Genomic DNA, 21,734 nt, shown 5'->3' with positions numbered 1-21,734 from the left:
GAATGAGGGGCTTGAGATGAAAATTCTAAGTTTCTAGTCATGGTGTGGTTTTTCCAGTGACCAGCTCCCATCCAGGAGCCATCCAGAATCCCCTCAGAACAAAAGACGCTTGCATCACCCAGGAAATTAAAGGCTTTTATGAACCCTGCATCAGGAACTGATGTCAAAGACCAAATATTAGAAAAAAATATGCTCCTAATACTCTTGTCCCAGGAAATTACAAGGGTTTTAGGAGGCTCTGTGGCTGGAATAAGAGGCAGAGCCGATTGTATATATTTTTATTATCTCACAGGTATTTAATTTCTTAGTTGCCAAACACAACCAAAGAAGGCATACTAGTTGATATACAAAACAGAATCTTTCTCTTTTCCTCTCATTGATTTGTTTTACATTTTAGCTATCTTATTTCTTTTAAATGTTTTGTTTTTGAGAGAGAGAGCATGAGTGGGGGAGGAGCAGGGAGAGTGGGGTACAGAGGATCTGAAGCGAGCTACTGGCTGACAGCAGAGAGCCCAATGTAGGGCTTGAACTCACAAACCATGAGATCATGACCTGAGCCGAAGTTGGATGCTCAACCAACTGAGGCACCCAGGCCTCTATTGTATTTTTAATTTTAAAGTGTTTCCTATATCCCATTGTTCCTTTTCAATGGCACTCTGTTCTTTGTTATTAATATAAACTCATTTCTCAGAAAATGTTAATGGTAAGTTTTTTAAAACACTTTATTATATCTTGCATTGTCTCTTTTTCCTCTGTAGTTGTCCTTGGGCATTTATTCGTATTAAGAGTGAGGCAATCGCAAGATGATTGAAAGCTTTGAGTCAGAGAGGCTTATCTGCTGATGACTTATTCTGAGAGGACTTAGCCTTTTCATTAGGAGCTTTCAAATTTGTGGTGTCTTCTTTTTGGGACTATTGTTTTTGTTTTTTTCTGGGAGGAATCCTCTAATGTACAGGGAGAAGGAGGTACCTGGGGATCAGTATTCACTGTGAAACTTCATTCTTCTACATATTGTCCACTCCATGTTCCCACCTCCTACCCCCGAGTTATGTCTGAAGCCTTCAGGTTTCATTTCTCCAGAGAATAAGCCTCTTCATCTTTTAGGGAGGGTGATAGAGGGTGATGGTAGTGGTGGTAATGATAACCACCAGGCTGGGAGGGGTGGATGGGAAACACCTATGGATCTCACTTATTTATATGTAGACTTTCCTTTGAATTTGTCCTTTATAGTCACTATAAATACAATAGAGTGTGTTGTTGGCACTACTACCTCTGCAGAACTCAGCCTGTGGAGTAACTGGAAGCTAGCCTTCTTTAGGAACTCTGCAAGAAAATCACATAGCCAAATTACCTAATCAAACTACCTAAAAAAACTCTTTGCAGATATCTCTTTTTACTAGTTTGCAGAGGGTTAGTTTTGGGTAAAATAAAGACACAGCAATAAATACCTTAACATTTTTCAAAGACCAAGTTCCCTCTTGATGTTTTCATTTGTTTGTTTGCTTGTTTGCTGTCAGATGTTACTAAGGATTAAGGGTTTTAAAATTTTTCTTTCTACATAGGTATAAAAAAGAAAAGCCTTTCAGTCTACATGTTTTGTTGATTCTGTTTCCTAGTTTTCTTACTTTCTATTGCCTGCATCCTGGTTCAAACCACCCTCACTGCTCACTGGTTCTGATGAAAATGGCAAATGCCTTCCACACCTTCACTGCAGCCTTTCTTGTCTTATCCTAATCCATTCCCCACACTGTTGCCATAATGATGGCTTAAAATCAATGATGGGTTGCTTAAAATGATGGTATAACCCTAGAGCAGAGATTCTTAACTTGAAATCATCCATGATTGCTGAACTTTAGAAGCCTGTGAGCCCTTTGAATTATAGACAAAAAATTGTTTATGCTTATTTTATTTCATAGAAGAAGTGTTGGATTTTATCATATCTTTGATAGAGGCTGTGATACCCCCATGTAGATTTAAGATGATGAATGATGAGAGGAATAGCTGATGATCTTAACACACACAACACACAACAAAAAGTCTCCATTATTTATCTGGAAACATGGTTGCTAGAAATCCAAACAGCATCTGTGATTGATTGCTATTCTTTTCTCCCTATATAATGGTGGTAAAAGAATGGCAGTGAAGTGTCTGTCAAAGTGAACCACAAATATGTTCATTAGGAAACAAGCTGTTAAAATGGATCAAGTATAAATATATTTTGCATATCATAAAAGGCACCTAAATTAAGGAAAGCTGTGGAAGAGTAGATAGCCATTTTTCAATTATATATGACCAATGTGGCATTTTTTGATATCTTTCTTAATAATTGAAAGATCTGCAAATGCTATACCTCCCTACGTAATTTGGAGTCACTGCTTTTAATACAGACAGTGAGTCTAGAAATCCTACCCCACTTAGAACAGTCATGCTTTGACTTTTTCCTATTTGTGCAGTTACCAAGATTGCACCTCATTGAACACTTTTATGTTTATGCACATGAATATTTACTGGGAAATAGACCTGGGCATTAAAGAAATAAAAGTCATACAGCTTCCTTGACTTTGTCAGGTTGTTTGTGGAGAGGCTATTTCGCAAACACACAAGCTACAAATCAAAGGGATGTGACACCTTTTTATATTATCAGGCAACATGGTGAAGACAAAAATGAAATGGAGTTTGTGAACTTTATTACTCTGGGTGACAAGTTAATACGTGGGTGATGGTGTGCCGCTCCTAAATGAGATTTGTTGCATCCTCGGAATTGCGTAAAATGTCTAAAGAGAGAGGGAAGTTTCCATTCCGTAGACAGTGGCATTGGCTTTCCTGAGGAGGTTAGATTGGAAACTTACAAGTTCACAATCGTTCACAGGCGATAAAGTGTGTGAAGTAGAGAGCAGGAAGAGACTGTGCTTGCATGAAGAATTTTAATGACTTAAAGTTTCTTTTCTTATTAATTTCAGCATGGAAAGGGCAGTGAGATAAGGAAGTCATCAATCTTGCAGACATCTTTTTCCCCTACAAAAGGCCATGGTTGATTTGGTACAAACATCATAGAGCAGGAAGCCAGAAAATAGAATCAAATCAAACATGATTTTATAGTTGTTATCATTCCTAAGAATATCTGTGCTCCCATAGGCATATGTCTTAGATAGGAGGATAGTGTCAGAATTCCTGGTCTGTGCACTGAGGGACTGTTGGTCATCTGGAATGGATTTGCCTATTGGATATGATGGGGCTACTCTAAGAGGCCTCTCTGTGTCTGCTCCTGGACCTACTCGTGATTCAAGGTTGTGTTTCCTCTTTGCACATAAGACAGGTGAGTTATGTTTCTTGTTGGGTGGAAAGGATGGTGGGAGATGAGTTACCTAAAACTATCTGACTCATTATTGTACCCTTTAGTACGGACATAATGTTGGAAGAGGATCACTGAATCAGATAGAACTAGAGCATTGTCTTCAACCTGCTTACTGGGGTCTTGTGTGTCCTGATGCACTAGACTTTGGGAAACCAGACAAACTGAAATGAATTATCTCATTAAATGGGCCAACTGTTTGAATCACGACACAAGTAAATGGTGTTTCTGTATCAATTTCTACATGTATACTTTGGAGGAAATTATTCTCTCATATTCTCATCTTGTATTTTCCAGAAAAGACTTGGAAGTATTAGAAAACTGTTTTGAAATCCTTGTTAAAACCTAAGTTTGAGGCTCACAATCTCTTTCCCTTTTATATGGGTATTCACATTTTAAATAGCTTTATATTTTCACTTTTTCATTTGACAAATGTAAAATAATTAATTTTGTTCCCCACTGGGTGTGCTAAAATAGGGTCATTGACAGGACACTTAGAGCTGTCCACCTGGCCTAAGATGCCTACTTTTTTTCTGAGATGACACTATAATGTTTGACCTGAACTAACCTAGTACTTCCTAGATCAGACCCGCCTTTATTTAAAAAAAAAAAAAAAAAGTACCCAGCTGGGAAACAGTAAAACCAGTATGTGCAGTCTACTATTCCTTATTAAATCAGTGAGCAAAATGGCCTTTAAAGGGACATTCAGTTGAATCCAAGAAAACATTATTTGAGGACCTATTTATTATATGTTAAACCCTGCAAAGGGCATAGGGGATAAAAGCAAATATTATACCATCTACAAAAGTTAGTAAAGATATTAAGCAACTCTAACATGATGTGATAAGTGCTATGATAGGGAATTTGGTTGTGTGATCTCAGTGTCAGCAGATTTCTGATTCAGTTACTCTCCTCTCCCCAAGAAAATATTCTTGTAGTGAGGAAATGTCACCACTGTTCACTACTGGGAATTACTATTTATCAAATTGTCATTTACTTGAATAATTTTACCAGGTATTGCTTTACAGATGATATTGAGGGAAAATAAAACTGTTTTTTTTTTTTTTTTTAGAACCATCTTTGGCTTATAAACTGTGATACTCAGTGTTTAGTGAGTGCATGGTGCATATGTGCTCTCCTGCCCATCTGGTCTTTTGTTGAAGAAGTAAATAATTGGTCTCTATAGGATCTAATTTAGTACTAAAGCTAAGTCCTCACTGTGATTAATTTTATCACTGTCTTCCTTTCCCTGCCCCCACATGCCCAAAATGAGAATATTTACTGAGTATAAATGTAATTGCTTCAGAAGTTTTCAGAAAAGGTACTATGGCTATGCCTATGACTTACTCCTTTTCCCAAGACTAAAATGTAATTGATCTTTTTTCCTCAGAAACTTTTTCAGTTTTATATTTACCACTTAGAAAAAAAGAAACAGTTGCATGTTCAATCCAGGAAGTCTCTGAATTTCAGAACTCTGAACAAATGGCAAGAAACGAAGAATTAGAAAGTGGGTTTAGAGGGAACATACCTTAACGTACCAAAGGCCATATATGAAAAACTTAGAGCTAATATCATGCTTAATGCTAAAAAATTATGAGCTTTTTTCCCCTAAGATTAGGAACAAGACAATGATGTTCCACTCTTACCACTTTTATTCAGTGTAGTACTACAAATTCTTGCCATAGCTATCACACAAGAAAAATAAATAAAAGGTATCCAAATTGATAAGGATGAAGTTAAAATGTCAGTCTTTGCAGATTACATGATATTATATAGATAAAACTTTAAAGATTCCACCAAAAACCTATTCAAAGTAATAAATGAATTCAGTAAAATTTCAGGACACAAATTAACACATAGAAGTCAGTTGTGTTTCTATGCACTAATAATGAAATAGCAGAAAGAGAAATTAAGAAAACAATTCTACTTCCAATTGCACTAAAAAGAATAAAATACTTGGGAATAGACTTAACTAAGTTGGTGAAAGGCCTATACTCTGAAAACTATAAAATATTGATGAAAAGCATTGAAGATGACACAAACAAATGGGAAGATATTCCATGCTCATGGAATTGGAAGAATTAATATTGTTAATATGTCCATACTACCAAAAGCAATCTATAGATTCAATGCATTCCCAATCAAAATACCAACAACATTTTTCACATAACTAAAATAGATAATACTAAAATTTGTATAGAACCACAAAAGATCCCAAATAGCCAGAGCAACCTTGAGAAAGAACAATAGTTGAGGTATTATAATCCCAGATTTCAAGATATACTACAAAGTTGTAGTAATCAAAACAGTAAGATACTGGCCCAAAATAGACACCTACATCAATGGAACAGAAGAGAGAGCCCATAAATAAACCCATACTTACATGGTCAATTAATCCTTGACAAAGGAAAATATACAGTAGGGAAAAGATGGTCTTGTCAATAAATGGTGCTGGGAAAACTAGACAGCTACTTGCAAAAGAATGAAACCAGACCACTTTCTTATACCATACACAAAAATAAATTCAAAATGGATTAAAGACCTGAATATGAGACCTGAAACCATATAATTCCTAGAAAAAAAAAACCATAGGCAGCCATTTATTTGACATCAGCTTTAGCAGCTTTTCTTTATAAGTCTCAGGCAAGGGAAACAAAAGCAAAAACCAACTATTGGGGCTATACCAAAATAAAAAGTTTTTGCACAGCAAAGGAAACTACTAAGAAAATGAAAAGGCAAACCACTGAATGGAAGAAGATACTTGGAAATGATATATTTGATAAGGGGTTAATATCCAAACATAAAGAACTTATATAGCTCAAAACCAAAAACGAAGTCATCTGAATAAAAATAAGGACCTGAATGGACATTTTTCCAAAGAAGACATATAGATGGGAAGCAGACACATGGGAAGATGTTCAACATAACTAATCATCAAGGAATTATGCATCAAAATCACAATGAGGTATCACCTTACATCTGTCAAGAAAATCTAGATACAAAAAGACAAATAATTTAACTGTTGGCAAGGATGTGGAGACAAAGTAGTCCTCATGCCCTGTTGGTAGGAATGTAAATTGGTACAGCCACTGTGGAAAACAGTATGGAGGTTCTTCAAAAAGTTAGAAATACTATATGATCCAGTAATTCCACTACTATTCACAAAAACACTAATTTGGAAAAAAAGTCTGTTCCTCTGTGTTTATTGTAGCATTATTTACAACAGCCAAGACATGGAAGCAACCCACATGTTTATAAGTAGACAAATGGATAAAGAAGATGTGGTAAATATACAGAGGAATATTACTCAGCCATAAAAGGGATGAGTTCTTGCTATTTGTGACAACATGGGCAGACCTAGAGGGAATTTTGTTAAGTGATGTAAATTAGAGAAAGACAAAGACTATATGATTTCACTTATATGTGGAATCCAAAGAACAACTGAATAAGCAAACAAACAAAAAGCAGAAATAGATCCATAAATACAGAGAACAAACTGATGGCTTCCAGAGGGGAAAGGGGTGAGGGGATGGGCAAAATGTGTGAAGGGGAAGTGGGAGGTATAGTCTTCCCGTTATGGAATGAATAAGTCAGGAGAATGAAAGGTACAGCATTGAGAATATAGTCCGTGGTAATGCAGTAGCGTTATATGGTGACAGATGGTAGCTATACTTGTGGTGAGCATAACATAATGTACTGGTTTGCTGAATCACTCTGTTGTACACCTAAAACTAAAGTAGCTTTGCGTGTCAACTAGATTCAATTAAAAAATAAAAAAAAAATAAAAGGAGGAGAAGAATTAGAGATACACTGTAATCTTCCCTGTAAGTTTTAGATCTATCTTCATGCCTGCCATGCCAAGGACGGGCACTAATACTCAAAGCCCTCTATGAAGACTTCCTGCATTGTAACCTGTCTCCCACAAGGAGCCTCCTTGGCTCTTCACCTTCTTGCCTTTACAGCTTCGGTTCCCTTTGACATCCTGCTTGTCAGGATCTGACATTCTTAGCACTGCTCTGGAAAACCCATAGGGCCTGATCTCTTCTCTTTATCTCTAGTACTTGTGCTGGTTCAGCTCTCTCTTGGTAACTATGGAAAGAATGCCCTGTCCCATTGCCCAGGTGCTCAGTGACATAAACTGGAAACCAGTGTGTGTGTTATCCCCAAAAGCAGTCAAACCATGTTAACCTAACAGAAGGAGCATGGTTATCCCAGGAGTGGCCACAGTGAAGGAGTCCTTGGATATAGAGAAGAGACTCACTTTGAGGTACTGGAAGCTTTCTGTGACCAGACAATTTGTGTCTCTCTAGTTAAGAACCCCAGGGGACTTGGGTGAAGGCTCGTAAATAATTTAAAATGATAGGAATTGCATAAAGGTTAATAAATAACATTATTTAACCTGATATATGATACAGGTTTTTACTGCCTAATGTTCTAAGGCTATCTGTTTTACAGAATGATTTCTCCTAAGTAAATTGCCTCACTCTCATGACTGGAGCCTAGGTAGCCTAGCAGCTATCTTAACTGTGAAGAACTGATAGACCTCTGTATCTCCTTGAGGGATGTTTAAAAATACATAAGGCAGGGGCGCCTGGGTGGCGCAGTCGGTTAGGCGTCCGACTTCAGCCAGGTCACGATCTCGCGGTCCGTGAGTTCGAGCCCCGCGTCAGGCTCTGGGCTGATGGCTCGGAGCCTGGAGCCTGTTTCCGATTCTGTGTCTCCCTCTGTCTCTGCCCCTCCCCCGTTCATGCTCTGTCTCCCTCTGTCCCAAAAATAAATAAAAAACGTTGAAAAAAAAATTAAAAAATAAAAATACATAAGGCAAACTTACATCACCTTAAACACATTATGAAATAGCACACAGTTAGCCCTGCCAAATTTTCTTTTGCCTTGGAGAATTGGAAAAATTATATTGTAAGTGCAGGCAAAATGAGGTTTCTCTCACAGGCAGATTTTTGTGATTCCGCTCTGGACTTTTGTTTAGAAATTTTGTTCAGTTTCTTAGAAGAGCTAAATAAAATTGCTGCAGAAAGGCCAGTGGGGGGCACCAAATAATCATGATTGATAGAAGTGGTTTGTCTGAGCAGTTGTGGGAGGCTCAGGCATCAGGCTCCTGAAACCTCTATGTCTGTTTTGACCGCTTTGGGCATAAAGCACATTAAAGTTTTTCTGTTTACTGAATTATTGTCAAACCAGGAACTAACATCCCAGCTTTAAAAGCTCACAAAAGTACTCGTCTAATGAGGAAGCAGCAGTTGGCAGGATCTGTGGTTGCAAACATTCTAGAAAGCCTATGCACTCTTAAACTCTTATTTCACGAATTAGAGCTGAACTGTAGGAAAAGTTGAGAAACAAACTTCACTAGTACTTTGGAAGGTACTGGGATGGGTCCTTCTTGATCTTTCTCTCCGAGGCAGAGAAATTATTGTCAGTTTTCTAGCTTTAATTGTTCTTGGTAAGTTGTCAAAGTGTCTCTTTGATCTTCAGGATGGGGGATAAATTTATCACATTTTAAAATTCATTTTTATGTTTGGCTGTTTGAGAAAAGTCTGCTTTCTTTGCCTTAGGCAAGATTTCTAAGTTGAAGATAACTTTCAAAAGTATTCCAACACAAATGTTGCAGTTTATCTTGTGTGGAAAAGTTGTGTTTCATGTCGTTGGTACTTACTATCTCTTGTGGTCTGTAGTTGGCTGATATGTCCTTGTTTGTAGTGGACTAATTTGAGGGAGAGGGCTGAGACGAGGGCAAAGGGATAGGCATTTTTCTCTGTTCACTTGAGGAGGATATAGGTATGCTTACTGTGCTCTTCACCAATCCTTAATGGGTTCTCAGTCTTGCAAAATATGTGTGAATACCAAAAGTGATTAGTTATGATCCTGTGAAATTTAAGACTCATTTTAGCCCCAAACTTCCACTTGTCACCTCACTTCTCCTTTTTGATTTTCTGTATATTCAAGGGGTATCTCAAAGTCCTTTACTGTCCCTTTTTGTAGGGTAGCATCTGTGTTTATGGTTTTTTCCTGTTATGGTGGTACATGACAAGTGAGCCAATGTTCATAGAACAATTCTGACTCAGAGAGACAGAGCCCGTGAGGATCCTAATAAACGCTGGCCCCTTTATAATTTGAAGTTAGCGTTTAAGAACCTGGACTCTGGAGCCAGACTACCTGGTTATGAATCTAGGCTCTGCCTCTTATTACCTGTATGATGTTGGCAAGGTTCTCAACCTCTCTGTGCTTCAGTTTCCTCATCTGTAAAGTGGAGTAATAATAGTATAATAGGGTTATTGTGAGAATTAAGTTAGTTATTATATGTACAGCAGTTAGGACAGTACTTGGCATGTAGTGTTTCATAAGTACATGCTAAATAAATGTTTATAGGCAATGTAAAACCTGTTATACTAGTCTCATAAAATATTTTTCCAAAGAAATTCACCATCAGGTGATTTTTGTATGGGCATATATTGACTTAGGTGTTTCCTATACTTAGCTTCCTGGGTGGTATTTCAGGACTCTACTGCTGTCTCTTATGCCAGAATCATCTACAAAGATCATATTACAACTGACTCCTCAACATGATTTATTTAACAAACATTTATATAGCACTCACCATGTGCCCCACACTGTTTTAAACACTATACAAATATTAACTCATTTAATCCTCATTATAACCTGAGAATACTTGTTGAATTTCAATTAAGTGATGTGAGAAAATACTTTATCCCAGTGTCTGACATGATAATCCTTCAATAAATATTTGTTGAAGGAATGAATACTTGTGAGTGACTCAATCAATCAGCCTATCTTGTTTGCTATCAGAAAGCAAACAATATACCAGGATGTTCTATTAAGTGGCCCAATATATTCTCAGAAACTAGAAGCACTTGAGACGCTTCTTCCACAGCTGTGTTTAGTTTGTCCTGAGGGACTCAAGTAGCCTAAATGTCCCTGTTCCTTTCTCAGTATTACATCACTTTGTATTTTAATATTAAGTTGAGATGTTTAGATGTCATAGAATGGGTAAAGTCTTTGGTGACCTGTAGACTTTTATACTTACTTATGTTGACAGTTGAATGCTCCATTCTAATTTTCCATTTTAATCATTATTTTGGATTTTGAGCAGGAAGTATCATGGTTTGTTAAAACATTAAGATATGCTGATTTTCTCTCACTCTTTGAATTGAATCCTTTATTTTTGTTCTAATCTGGGAAAACATATTTGCATCGTATTTAATTTGTCACTGTCCTGAAAAGATTAGCAAACAAGTATTTAATATTTTGTAATGCTTTATTATAATTGAAAACATCTACATATTAAGTATGAGGAATAAATTACCTTAAAAATATTTCAGATCTATTCATCATCCATTTGGGAGCACTTGAGTGGTAAATGCCAGTTTTTATGAAACTGCAATAAATGTTTTTACTCAACATGCTACTGCCCCAATCAATTGTAGACTCTTTTTATAGTCACTAAATTAGTTGCATTTAACTTTAAATTGTATTTGTTGAAGTACCATTAACATGGTAGAAAAGAATCCATGTAACAAAAACCTAAGACTTCAATAGTCTCTGTGTCTGCCTCTTTCTCTCTTCTCTTACTGTCTCTAGCTACCAATAAAAATATTTATCTTTTCCTAACTATGAGAAGTATCTGGTGAAGTGTGATTTAATTTTTTTTATGGTACTATTGAGATGTGGCAACTGGAGGGCATTTGGAAAAGGGCAAATTTACGTGAGTTCAGGTCCCTTTGGTTGTTATGAAGAGGTAGAGATGAGAGATCAAAATCTGCAATCTCTTATCTCTGAGATGAAGTATTATTGATATTGTTGGAGTAGACATGGATGAGTGTGAGCAAGTCTTGGGTTCAAGGAGGTCACAAATCTTTTAATAGAAGTCACAATATTGGTAAAAATAGCATTTGGGGAGTGGACTGCTCTGTGCCTTATCCAGTGGTCTGAGGTAGAAGGTGAGTTGCAGTTTTTGAATTGACAGTCAGTACAGTCTGTCCCAGTTCTGCCTGTAACTGTCAAATTTCAAGCCAAGTGGTTATTCCTGTGACCCTGAAAATTCCAGTCCAATTCGGACCCCCTTCTTTGTGTGCAGCCCTGGATGGGGAGGAGAAGTCTTCTCCCTGCATGAAGTTTATTCATGCAGTTAGGGACAGAGTCATGAAATGAGGGTATCATAGGAAAGTCTAGATTTCAGCTGTGCACTGAAGCCTGACATTTAGGCAGTATGGACAGTGAGCAAACCCTCAGAGAGCAGCAACAGGTTTCCCATAGGGAAACCTTCCAGCTTCAAGGGACACATCTGAACTCTGTCTCCAGAGACAAGAGGTACAAACTGTTGGTCTTGAGTCCCTGTAAATGTTTTAGAGGATTCCTGGAAATTTCAGGATGGTGATATGGGGCTGGTCATCTGGAAGAAAGGTATTAGACTTGTTTATGTGGTTATAAGCCTTATGCGGTTGTAAGCCTAGGTATTGGCAATATTGTGATTTATAAGAAAAATGTATATTTGATCATCCAGATGACAAAAATATATTTCTCATATATATTTGGTCTTCATCCACAGTTCCTGACTCATAGCTCCCCAAACCCTTGAGATTTCCTCATGTTGAGAGTGATAAAGGTGTTTCTTTAATATTAATGAGGGGCCTTTTGAACCCTACAAAGGAAGAGGGCTGATTGCCAGGAGAATCAACAATATGATTGGAGGATTGGAACTTTTGGTTTTAGCTCTAGACTTCTGGGAAGGGGAGAGAGCCTGGAAGACTTAATCATTATAATGAAGCCTCCATAAAAATCCAGAAGGATAGGATTTAGACAGCTTCCAGGTGAACATGTGGAGATTCAGGAAGAGAGAACAGCATGCCTGGGGACAGCATTGCAGCTCTGTGCCCCTTTCTCATATCTCTCCCTATATATGTCTTATATCTGGCTGTTCCCGAGTTATATCCTTTTTACAGTAAACCAGTGGTCTAGTAAGTAAAATGTTTCTTTGAGTTCTATGAGCTATTCTAGCAAATTAGTTGAACCCAGGGAGGGGATCGTGGGAACCTCTGAATGGCATCTGAAGTAGGGGCAGAGCGGGGCCAGTCTTGTAGGATGAGCCCTTAACCTGTGAGATCTGATGCTATTACCAGGTAACTAGCATCAGAATTGAGCTGAATTAAGGATACTCTGCTGGTGTCCCAGACCTGTTTTTTCGTATGGGGGAAACTCCCCGTGACATATTGGAATTGGGTCCAGGAACCAAAAAGGATACTTAATAAAAAATCAGGTGGCTCAACAAATATTTGCAGAAACATATTGAATAGAAATAGAAGTTTGGGTATTGTGCTTCAAAACAACATTGTGGGTCTCATTATTCACATGCTTATCTGTGAAGTATGCCCTTAAGTTTCAGTTTATGCGTGTATCCACTCCACAACATCCTATAGATCCTCATCTACCTTCTGCTGCCCGTTCTGCTTCCTCTCTTGATGTCTGCCTCTCTAATCATGGGATTTAGTATATTGGCCTCCACCCCTCATACCTTTATCACATCAGATTTCTCCCCTCAGCTCCCTGCACTTGCCTTGTTCATCATGACCCTGAAGTACTTCTTATGCCTCATCTTTTCCTTTTTTAAAAATAATATTTAAAAAACATTTATGTAGAGAGAGAGGAAGTGGGGGGAGGGGCAGAAGGGGAGAAAGAGAATCTTAAGCAGGCTCTACATTCAGCATGGAGCCCAACGCGGGGCTCAATCCCATGACCTTGGGATCATGACCTGAGCCGAAATCAAGAGTAAGACACTCAACTGACTGAGCCACCCAGGTACCCCTCACCTTTTCCTTGTTACCTTTAGGTTAAATGAACATTTTTTGGCTACTTTTATTAAACTTCTTCCCTTTTTCTAAACTTCTGAAACTTCTGTATCTTGATAGATTAAAAGCATTTTTTAAGAGTAAGGGCCACGTCTTATTTATCTTTTATTTACTGCACTGTGCTCTGGTGATGTGCGACCACAAACCAGGTTATCAACAATCCTCATTTGCTTAATCTGTTTTGTATTTCCTGAACAAACTCAGTGTCTGACCTTTCCAATTGCAGACTACTTCAGATAGTTTTTTTTAATGGAACCAACAGCCTACTTTTATTTTGTTTTATATTTATCTTTTCCAGACTCTCCTTGACTCTAATCATGGCAGAAAACTTGAAATAGTTGGAAGTTTTCTCTTTGGTAGACAACGGTGCTATGTGATTAGATGTTCCAAGCATAACTTCAGTCACAGTGCTATTATCTGAATATGTTTTCTAGTAAATTATTGGAGAATGTTTATATAAAGTCTTCTGGAATAAAGAAAAGAAGAGAAGAGAAAACAAAAATCAAGTCTTCTGAAAAAGTTTAAAATTGTTCTGATTAGACATATATACCTTACCAGGCTCTAATGCTCGAGTTTATGATTATCATAACAGTGAAAAAAGTTACTTTCACAATATATATTAGCTCCCTGGGACCTTAATGTCTAGCATATTGTTAGGCACTCATAGTAGGTTCTCAATAAATGTTTAATGGAAAATTAATGTATTCTAATACACAATTTTTTTGAGTATAGTATTCAATTTTGGCACATTGCCAAATGTAATTGAATAGAAAATTGTGCAAAGTGCTTATTTATGACCAAATTTAAAACCTCTTTGAGGTTACTAGAGGTGCCTTTGTCTTCACACAGCTTGAAAGACAATAAGCTGTTTTTACATAGAAGTTATATTTAGTTGTTTTTTTTTTAGATTCACAATAGTCTATTATTATAATTGTATTTTAGCACAGACTGATAAACAAGACATCAACATTATTATCTTTTCTCTTTCTATCTTCAATTTTTCTTTCTTAACAGAATTCCTTCTCAAAACTATTCACAAGCATTTAAATTAAATTGGTATTCTGTAGGTTATGTGTGATATAAATTAATATTCTTTCTGAATAACTGGTTGATGATTATTTTCATAGTTGTGTTATGGGCTTTGGTATTAGTATTACTCAAAGAATACATATCTAAATTTTGGCAGGTTTTTAAAACATTTTCTTCTAAATAATGCCTACAAATTAGTCCTTTCTTTTCCTTGTTAGTCTAGGGCTGTGACTGAAATACCAGATGGGAAGAGGATCATAAATTTCTGTTCTATCTGGATCTAGATCAACAGGAGGACTGGTGGGTAAATAGAAACATGTTTATGGATCGATTGTGGAGCCTGCCTGCTAACATAGGCTTGTGGCTGTGGACTTTATAGGGTTAGCTTTTTTTTTTTAATATAATTTATTGTCAAGTTAACTAACATGTGGTATATACAGTGTGTTCTTGGTGTCAGGGGTAGATTCCCATGATTCATCGCTTACATACAACACCCAGTGCTCATCCCAACAAGTGCCCTCCTCCATGCCCATCACCCATTTTTCCCCTCTCCCTCATCTCCCAATCCTCAGTTTGTTCTCAATATTTAAGGGTCTCTTATGGTTTGCCTCCCTCTCTGTTTGAAACTATTTTTACCCCTTCCCTTCCTCCAAGGTCTTCTGTTAAATTTCACAAGTTCCACATATGAGTGAAAACATAGGGTATCTGTCTTTCTCTGACTAACTTATTTCATTTAGCATAATACCTTCCAGTTCCATCCACATTGCTGCAAATGGCAGAATTTCATTCTTTCTCATTGCCAACTAGTGTTCTATTGTATATATAAACCACATCTTCTTTATCTATTTATCAGTTGGTGGACATTTGGGCTATTTCCATAATTTGGCTATTGTTGAAAGCGCTGCTGTAAATTTCAGGGTACATGTGCCCCTATGAATCAGCATTCCTGTATCCTTTGGATAAATTCCTAGTAGTACTATTGCTGGGTCATAGGGTAGTTCTATTTTTAATTTTTTGAGGAAACTCCACACTGTTTTCCAGAGCGGCTTCACCAGTTTGCATTCCCAGCAACAGTGCAAGAAGGTTCCTTTCTCCACATCCTTGCCAACATCTGTTGTTTCCTGAGTTTATTAATTTTAGCCACTCTGACTGGTGTGAGGGGATAGCTCAATGTGATTTTGATTTGTATTTCCCTGATGATGAGTGACGTTGAACATCTTTTCATGTTTCTGTTGGCCATCTGGATGTCTTTGGAAAAGTGCCTATTCATGTCTTCTGCCCATTTCTTCACTGGATTATTTGTTTTAAAGGTATTGAGTTTGGTAAGTTCTTTATAGATTTTGGATACCAACCCTTTATCTGATATGTCATTTGCAAATATCTTCTCCCATTCTTTCGGTTGCCTTTTAGTTTTGTTGATTGTTTCCTTTGCAGTGCGGAAGATTTTTATCTTGATGAAGCCCCAATAGTTGCTTTTTTGGTTTTATTTCCCTTGCCTTTGGAGACATCTCTGTGAACAAGAAATTGCTGTGGCTGAGGTCAAAGAGGTTGTTGCCTGTTTTCTCCTTTAGGGTTTTTAATGGTTTTCTGTCTTACATTAAGGTTTTTCATCCATTTTGAGTTTATTTTTATGTATGGTGTAAGAAAGTGGTCCAGTTTCATTCTTCTGCATGTTGCTATCCTGTTCTCCCAGCACCATTTGCTAAAGAGGCTGTCTTTTTTCTATTGGATACTCTTTCTTGCTTTGTCAATGCTTAGTTGGCCATACATTTGTGGGTCTAATTCTGGGTTCTCTATTCTATTCCATTGGTTTATATGTCTGTTTTTGTGCCAATACCATACTGTCTTGATGATTATAGCTTTGTAGTAGAGGCTAAAGTCCAGGATTGTGATGCCTTTCACTTTGTTTTTCTTTTTCAACATTACTTTGGCTATTCAGGGTCTTTTGTGGTTCCAAATTCTAGGATTATTTTTTATAGCTTTGAGAAGAATGCTGGTGCAATTCTGGTTGGGATTGCATTGAATATGTAGATTTCTTTGGGAAGTATTGACATTTTAATAATATTTGTTCTTCCATTCCATGAGCATGGGATGTTTTTCCATTTCTTTGTGTATTCTTCAATTTATTTCATAAGTTTTTTGTAGTTTTCATCACAAATCTTCTACATCTTTGGTTAGGTTTATTCCTAGGTATTTTATGGTTCTATGTGCAATTATAAATGGGATCTATTTATTGATTTCTCTTTCTGCTGCTTCATTTTTGGTGTATAGAAATGCTACCAATTTCTGTATGTTGATTTTGTATCCTATGACTTTGCTGAATTCATGTATCAGTTCCAGCAATGTTCTAGTGGAGTCTTTTGGGTTTTCCATGTAGAGTATCATGTCACCTGCGAAGAGTGAAAGTTTGACTTCTTTGCCAATTATGGATGCCTTTTATTTTATTTTGTCTGATTGCTGATGCTAGGACTTCCAACACTAGGTTAAACAACAGTGGTGAGAGTGGACACAACAGTGGTGAGAGTGGACATCCCTGTTTTGTTCCTGATTTCAGGGGGGAAGCTTTCAGTTTTTTCCCATTGATATTAGCTGTGGGCTTTTCATGTATGGCTTTTATGATGTTAAGGTATGTTCCTTCTATCCTGACTTTCTTGAGGGTTTTTATTAAGGAAGGATGCTATATTTTGTCAAATGCTTTTTCTGTATCTATTGACAGGATCATATGGTTCTTATTCTTCTGTTAATGTGATGTATCACATTGATTTGCAAATATTGAACCAGTCCTGCAGCCCAGGAATGAATCCCACTTGATCATGGTGAATAATTCTTTTAATATGCTCTTGAATTCGATTTGCTAGTGTCTTATTGAGAATATTTGCATCCATGTTCATCAGGGATATTGGCTCGTAATTCTCCTTTCTAGTGGGGTCTCTGTTTTGGGAATCAAGGTAATGCTGGATTCTTAGAATGAGTCTGGAAGCTTTCCTTCTGTTTCTATTTTTTGGAGCAGCTTGAGAAGGATAGGTATTAACTCTGCTTTAAATATCTGGTAGAATTCCCCTAGGAAGCCATCTTGCCCAGGACTCTTGTTGGGAGATTTTTGATAACTGATTCAATTTCTTTGCTAGTTATGGGTCTGTTCAAATTTTCTATTTCTTGCCTTTTGAGTTTTGGTAATGTGTGGGTGTCTAGGAATTTTTCCATTTCTTCCAGATTGTCCAGTTTGTTGGCATATAATTTTTCATAGTATTCTCTAATAATTATTTGTATTTCTGTGGTGTTGGTTGTGATCTCTACTTTTTCATATGTGATTTTATCTATTTGGGTTCTCTCTCTTTCCTTTTTGAGAAGTCTGGCTAGTGGTTTATCAATTTAGTTTATTTTTTCAAAAAAAACCAGTTCTTAGATTTATTGATCTGTTCTGTTTTTTCGGATTCTATGTTGTTTATTTCTGCTCTAATCCTTATTATTTCTCTTCTTGTTTTGGGGTTTCTTTGCTGTTCTGCTTCTATTTCCTTTAGGTGTATGGTTAGGTTTTGTATTTGGGATTTTTCTTGTTTCTTGAGATAGGCCTAGATTGCAATGTATTTTCCTCTTAGGGCTGCCTTTGCTGATTTTCGTTTTCATTTGCTTCCATATATTTTAAAATTTTTCCTTTAATTGCCTGGTTGACCCATTCTTTCTTTAGTAGGATGTTCTTTAACCTCCATGCATTTGGAGGCTTTCCAGAATTTTTCTTGTGGTTGATTTCAAATTTCATAGCATTGTGATCTGAAAATATGCATGGTATTATCTCAGTACTTTTATGTTTATTAAGGGCTGTTTTGTGACCCAGTATGTGATCTATCTTAGAGAATGTTCCATGTGTACTCGAGAAGAATGTGAATTCTGCTGCTTTTGGATGAAAAGTTCTGAATATATCTGTCAAGTCCATCTGGTCCAGTGTATTTATCAAGACCATTGTTTCTTTATCAATTTTCTGCCTAGATGATCTGTCCATTGTTGTAAGTGGAGTATTTGAGTCCCCTACATTTATGGTATTCTTATCAATAAGAATGCTTATGTTTGTGATTAATTGATTTATATATTTGGGTTTTTTCCAATTTGGGGCATAAACACTTATAACTGTTAGCTCTTCTTGATGGATAGACCCTGTAATTATGATATAATGCCCTTTTTCCATTTCTTATTACAGCTTTTAGTTTAAAATCTAGTTTGTCTGATATAAGTATGATTACTCCAACTTTCTTTTGACTTTCAGTAGCATGATAGATGGTTCTTCATCCCCTCACTTTCAATCTGAAGGTGTTCTCAGGTGTAAAATGAGTCTCTTGTAGACAGCATATAGATGGATCTTGTTTTTGTTTTTTTTTTTAATCCATTCTGATACCCTATTTCTTTTGATTGGAGCATTTAGTCCATTTACATTCAGAGTTATTATTGAAAGAAATGGATTTAGTGTCATTGTCTTATCTGTAGGTTTCATGCTTGGGGTATGTCTCTGGTCCTTTGTAGTCTTTGCATTGTTCCACTCACAGAGTCCCCCTCTTGCAGGGCTGGTTTAGTGGTCATGAACTCCTTCAGTTTTCTGTTTGTCTCGGAAAACCTTTCTCTCTCCTTCTGGTCTGAATGACAGCCTTGCTGGATAAAGGATTCTTGGCTGTATATTTTTCCCGTTCATCACATTGAATATTTCCTGCGACTCCCTTCTGGTGTGCCAAGTTTCAGTGGACAGGTCTGCTACTACCCTTATGTTTCTACCCTTGTAGGTTAAGGCCCGTTTTTCCCTAGCTGCTTTCAAAATTCTCTATTTATCTTTGTATTTTGCCAGTTTCACTATGGTATGTCATGGAGAAGACCTATTCTTGTTAAATCTGAAGGGAGTTCTCTGTGCCTCCTGGATTTGGATGTCTGCTTCCTTCCCCAGATTATGGATGTTCTCAGCTATAATTTGTTCAAGTAAATACTCTACCCCTTTCTGTCTTTCTTCTTCTTCTGGAACTCCTGTGATACTGATAGTATTATGTTTCATTGAATTACTTACTTCTCCAATTCTTCCCTTGTGGTCTAGTATTTTCTTATCTCTCTTTTTCTTGGCTTCATCATTTTCCATAATTTTATCTTCTGTTTCACTTATTCTCCCCTCTGCTTCCTCCATCTTTGCTGTCACTGCATCTAGTTTATTTTGCACCTCATTGACATCATTTCTTAATTTGTTGTGACCATTTCTTAGTTCTTTGATCTCTGCAGGAATAAATTCTCTGCTGTCTTCTATGCTTTTTGAAGCCCAGCTATTAATCTTATGACTATTATTCTAAGTTCTTTCTCAGATATACTGTTTATATCTGTTTTGAGCAATTCTCTAGCTTTGCTTTCTTCCTAGAATTTCTTTTCAGGAGAATTCTTCCCTTTCATCATTTTGGCTAGTTTTCTGTCCCTTTTGTGTTTTAATAACTTATTATTTGTTCTGTACCTGTGAGCACTACTATATTAAAAAGGGGCCATACACTGTCCAGGGCCTGGCCCTTTAAGAGGTGTTTTTGGAGTGTGTTGCATGCTTTATCTCCCTACTTGTAGTGGTGGTTTGGACCTTCCACTGGGTGTGCTTTGATTTGTTTGTTGAAGTAACCCTGGAAAAAACTTTAAAAGGGGGGTGGTAGTGGAATAAGCCTTATTCCACACAAAGAGAGAAAAAACAGGGGTGAGGAAAAAGAAAAGAAAAAATAATTTGACCAGGCAGAGAATCAGATAAATTAAATTGCTTAATCCAGAGAGAGAGAGGAAGATAAAGAAGAAGGAGATACTTAAGAGGTGTAAAAAGAGTAGATTAAAAACGTCTGCTTAAACAAATCAACAACCAGAATAACCAGAATAGAGAAAGGAAGAAATAAGAGGAAGAAAAGGAAGAATATATCTATATATACATATATATACATATATATACATATGTGTATACATGTATACATATATATGTATACACATGTATATACATATATGTGTGTGTATATATACACACACACACACACATATATAATATATATATATATAAGAATTGATCAAGAATCAAATCAGAAAATGCAAATCCACTGGGCTGTTATCTGATGGTGCCTTAGAACTAGTGGCTGTGCTGGTCTGGAGGAGGAGCTGTCTGGGTTGTTGGTTGTTAATCTTGCTTTGTTAGATATTCAGTTACCAGGCACAGAGGGTCATGGTTTGGTGTAGGCAGGTCCCGCCTCTACCGTGGGTCCATCGTCCATTCCCTGAAGTCCTACCTTGTTGGTGATGGGAAGAAAAATGGTGACACCCCAGTCTCTTCTCCCTGGATGGGGTAACCCAAACCACTCTGTTTAGGCAGTTCTCACAGTGCTGTGCTGGCACGAGTGGGCTGTTTTGTCCTGCTCCACAGTCTCCCACACCTCCCAGGCACTTAGCTGGGACTCAAACCCTGATGCCTTAAAGGATCCCACTCTTTGTGCCCTGGTTCTGAGGTAATGCCACTCTACCATCCAGCCGACACATAGCCTCTGGCTGGTGGGGGGCACCTGCAGGGTCTTTTGTCCTTGGAGCAGCTATATACATTCTTCCCACAGCACTCAAGGGAGGAGAATGCTCTCTCTGACTGCACCTCTAAGCTAGCTACTGAGCCCTGGGCTGGCTCTCCTCCTCTCCAGGTGCAGAGAAAGCCCTGTAATCCTGGAATGAGTTAAAAATCAGTTCTTTTCTCTGTTTTTTGCTGTTCCCGGTCTGTGGTTTTTTTCTTGTCCAAATCCACTTCCATAAACTCTCTTTCCCTTCCTTTTGTCTCTCCACAGAAAGGGATCCCTCCCCTCCATGCTAACCCCACCCATCTTATCTCTCCCAGTTTGCAATGACACACTTATAGTCTGCCAAGTTGTCCCTGTGGGCCCCTGGAGATGTTTCTGTCACTCTGTAGCCCAGATTCCTGGAATTCCAAGTCTTCCAGCCTGAATACTTCTGTGTTTGAGGGATGAGGGAACTTCAGGTCCCCCTACTTCTCCACCATATTGACTCCTCTTGGGTTAGCTTTTAATCTGCTGTGAACTAGCATGACATTGCACATGCCATAAAGAAATAAGAATGTAGTCTTATGAGGATGGCCACACTGACCTCACCCTTTCTCTGAATGACTCCACAAAAGAGCTGATTCTCTATGATGCAAGAGAGAAATATCAGTTGCAGTGTTTTGCTGCATAAATATATTCTAGTTTAAATTAGTGGCATATAAACTTATCATCTTGTTTGAACAAAAATCTATTAAATTGAGCATGTTTTTATTCCACAAAATGAAATTAAATTTTTAGACAGATATTTTTCTTTTCACTTGGAAATTTATTGAGTTAATAGAAAACAAGTTTACAGCTTTCCAAAGAATATGTTACATGGTTTTGCATTTTGGTTTTCTTTGCCTTTGTGTCATTTTTAGAAAATCTTGTAAGTTGAATATATTAAAGTAGAAA

At 37.3% G+C, this 21,734-nt stretch overlaps 1 long non-coding RNA gene across 4 annotated transcripts in view; it reads left to right on the top strand.

Annotated features, from left to right (window-relative positions):
• Window positions 1-716: 716 nt before the first annotated feature.
• The window catches only part of LOC128315167 (uncharacterized), a 291,330-nt gene continuing 270,312 nt past the window's right edge, over window positions 717-21,734 (top strand). For 2 of the 4 annotated variants that reach the window (XR_008297642.1, XR_008297641.1), the window contains exon 1: window positions 717-3,316. This is a non-coding gene — a long non-coding RNA (uncharacterized LOC128315167). The remainder of the gene's footprint in view (window positions 3,317-21,734) is intronic. The other 2 variants (XR_008297640.1, XR_008297643.1) reach the window with 2 other exon arrangements.

This window comes from Acinonyx jubatus, chromosome C2 (genome assembly GCF_027475565.1).
Source record: "Acinonyx jubatus isolate Ajub_Pintada_27869175 chromosome C2, VMU_Ajub_asm_v1.0, whole genome shotgun sequence".
Taxonomy (NCBI): domain Eukaryota; kingdom Metazoa; phylum Chordata; class Mammalia; order Carnivora; family Felidae; genus Acinonyx; species Acinonyx jubatus.
Note: the sequence above shows the minus strand (reverse complement) of the source record. Positions and strands in the feature narration are given on the sequence as shown.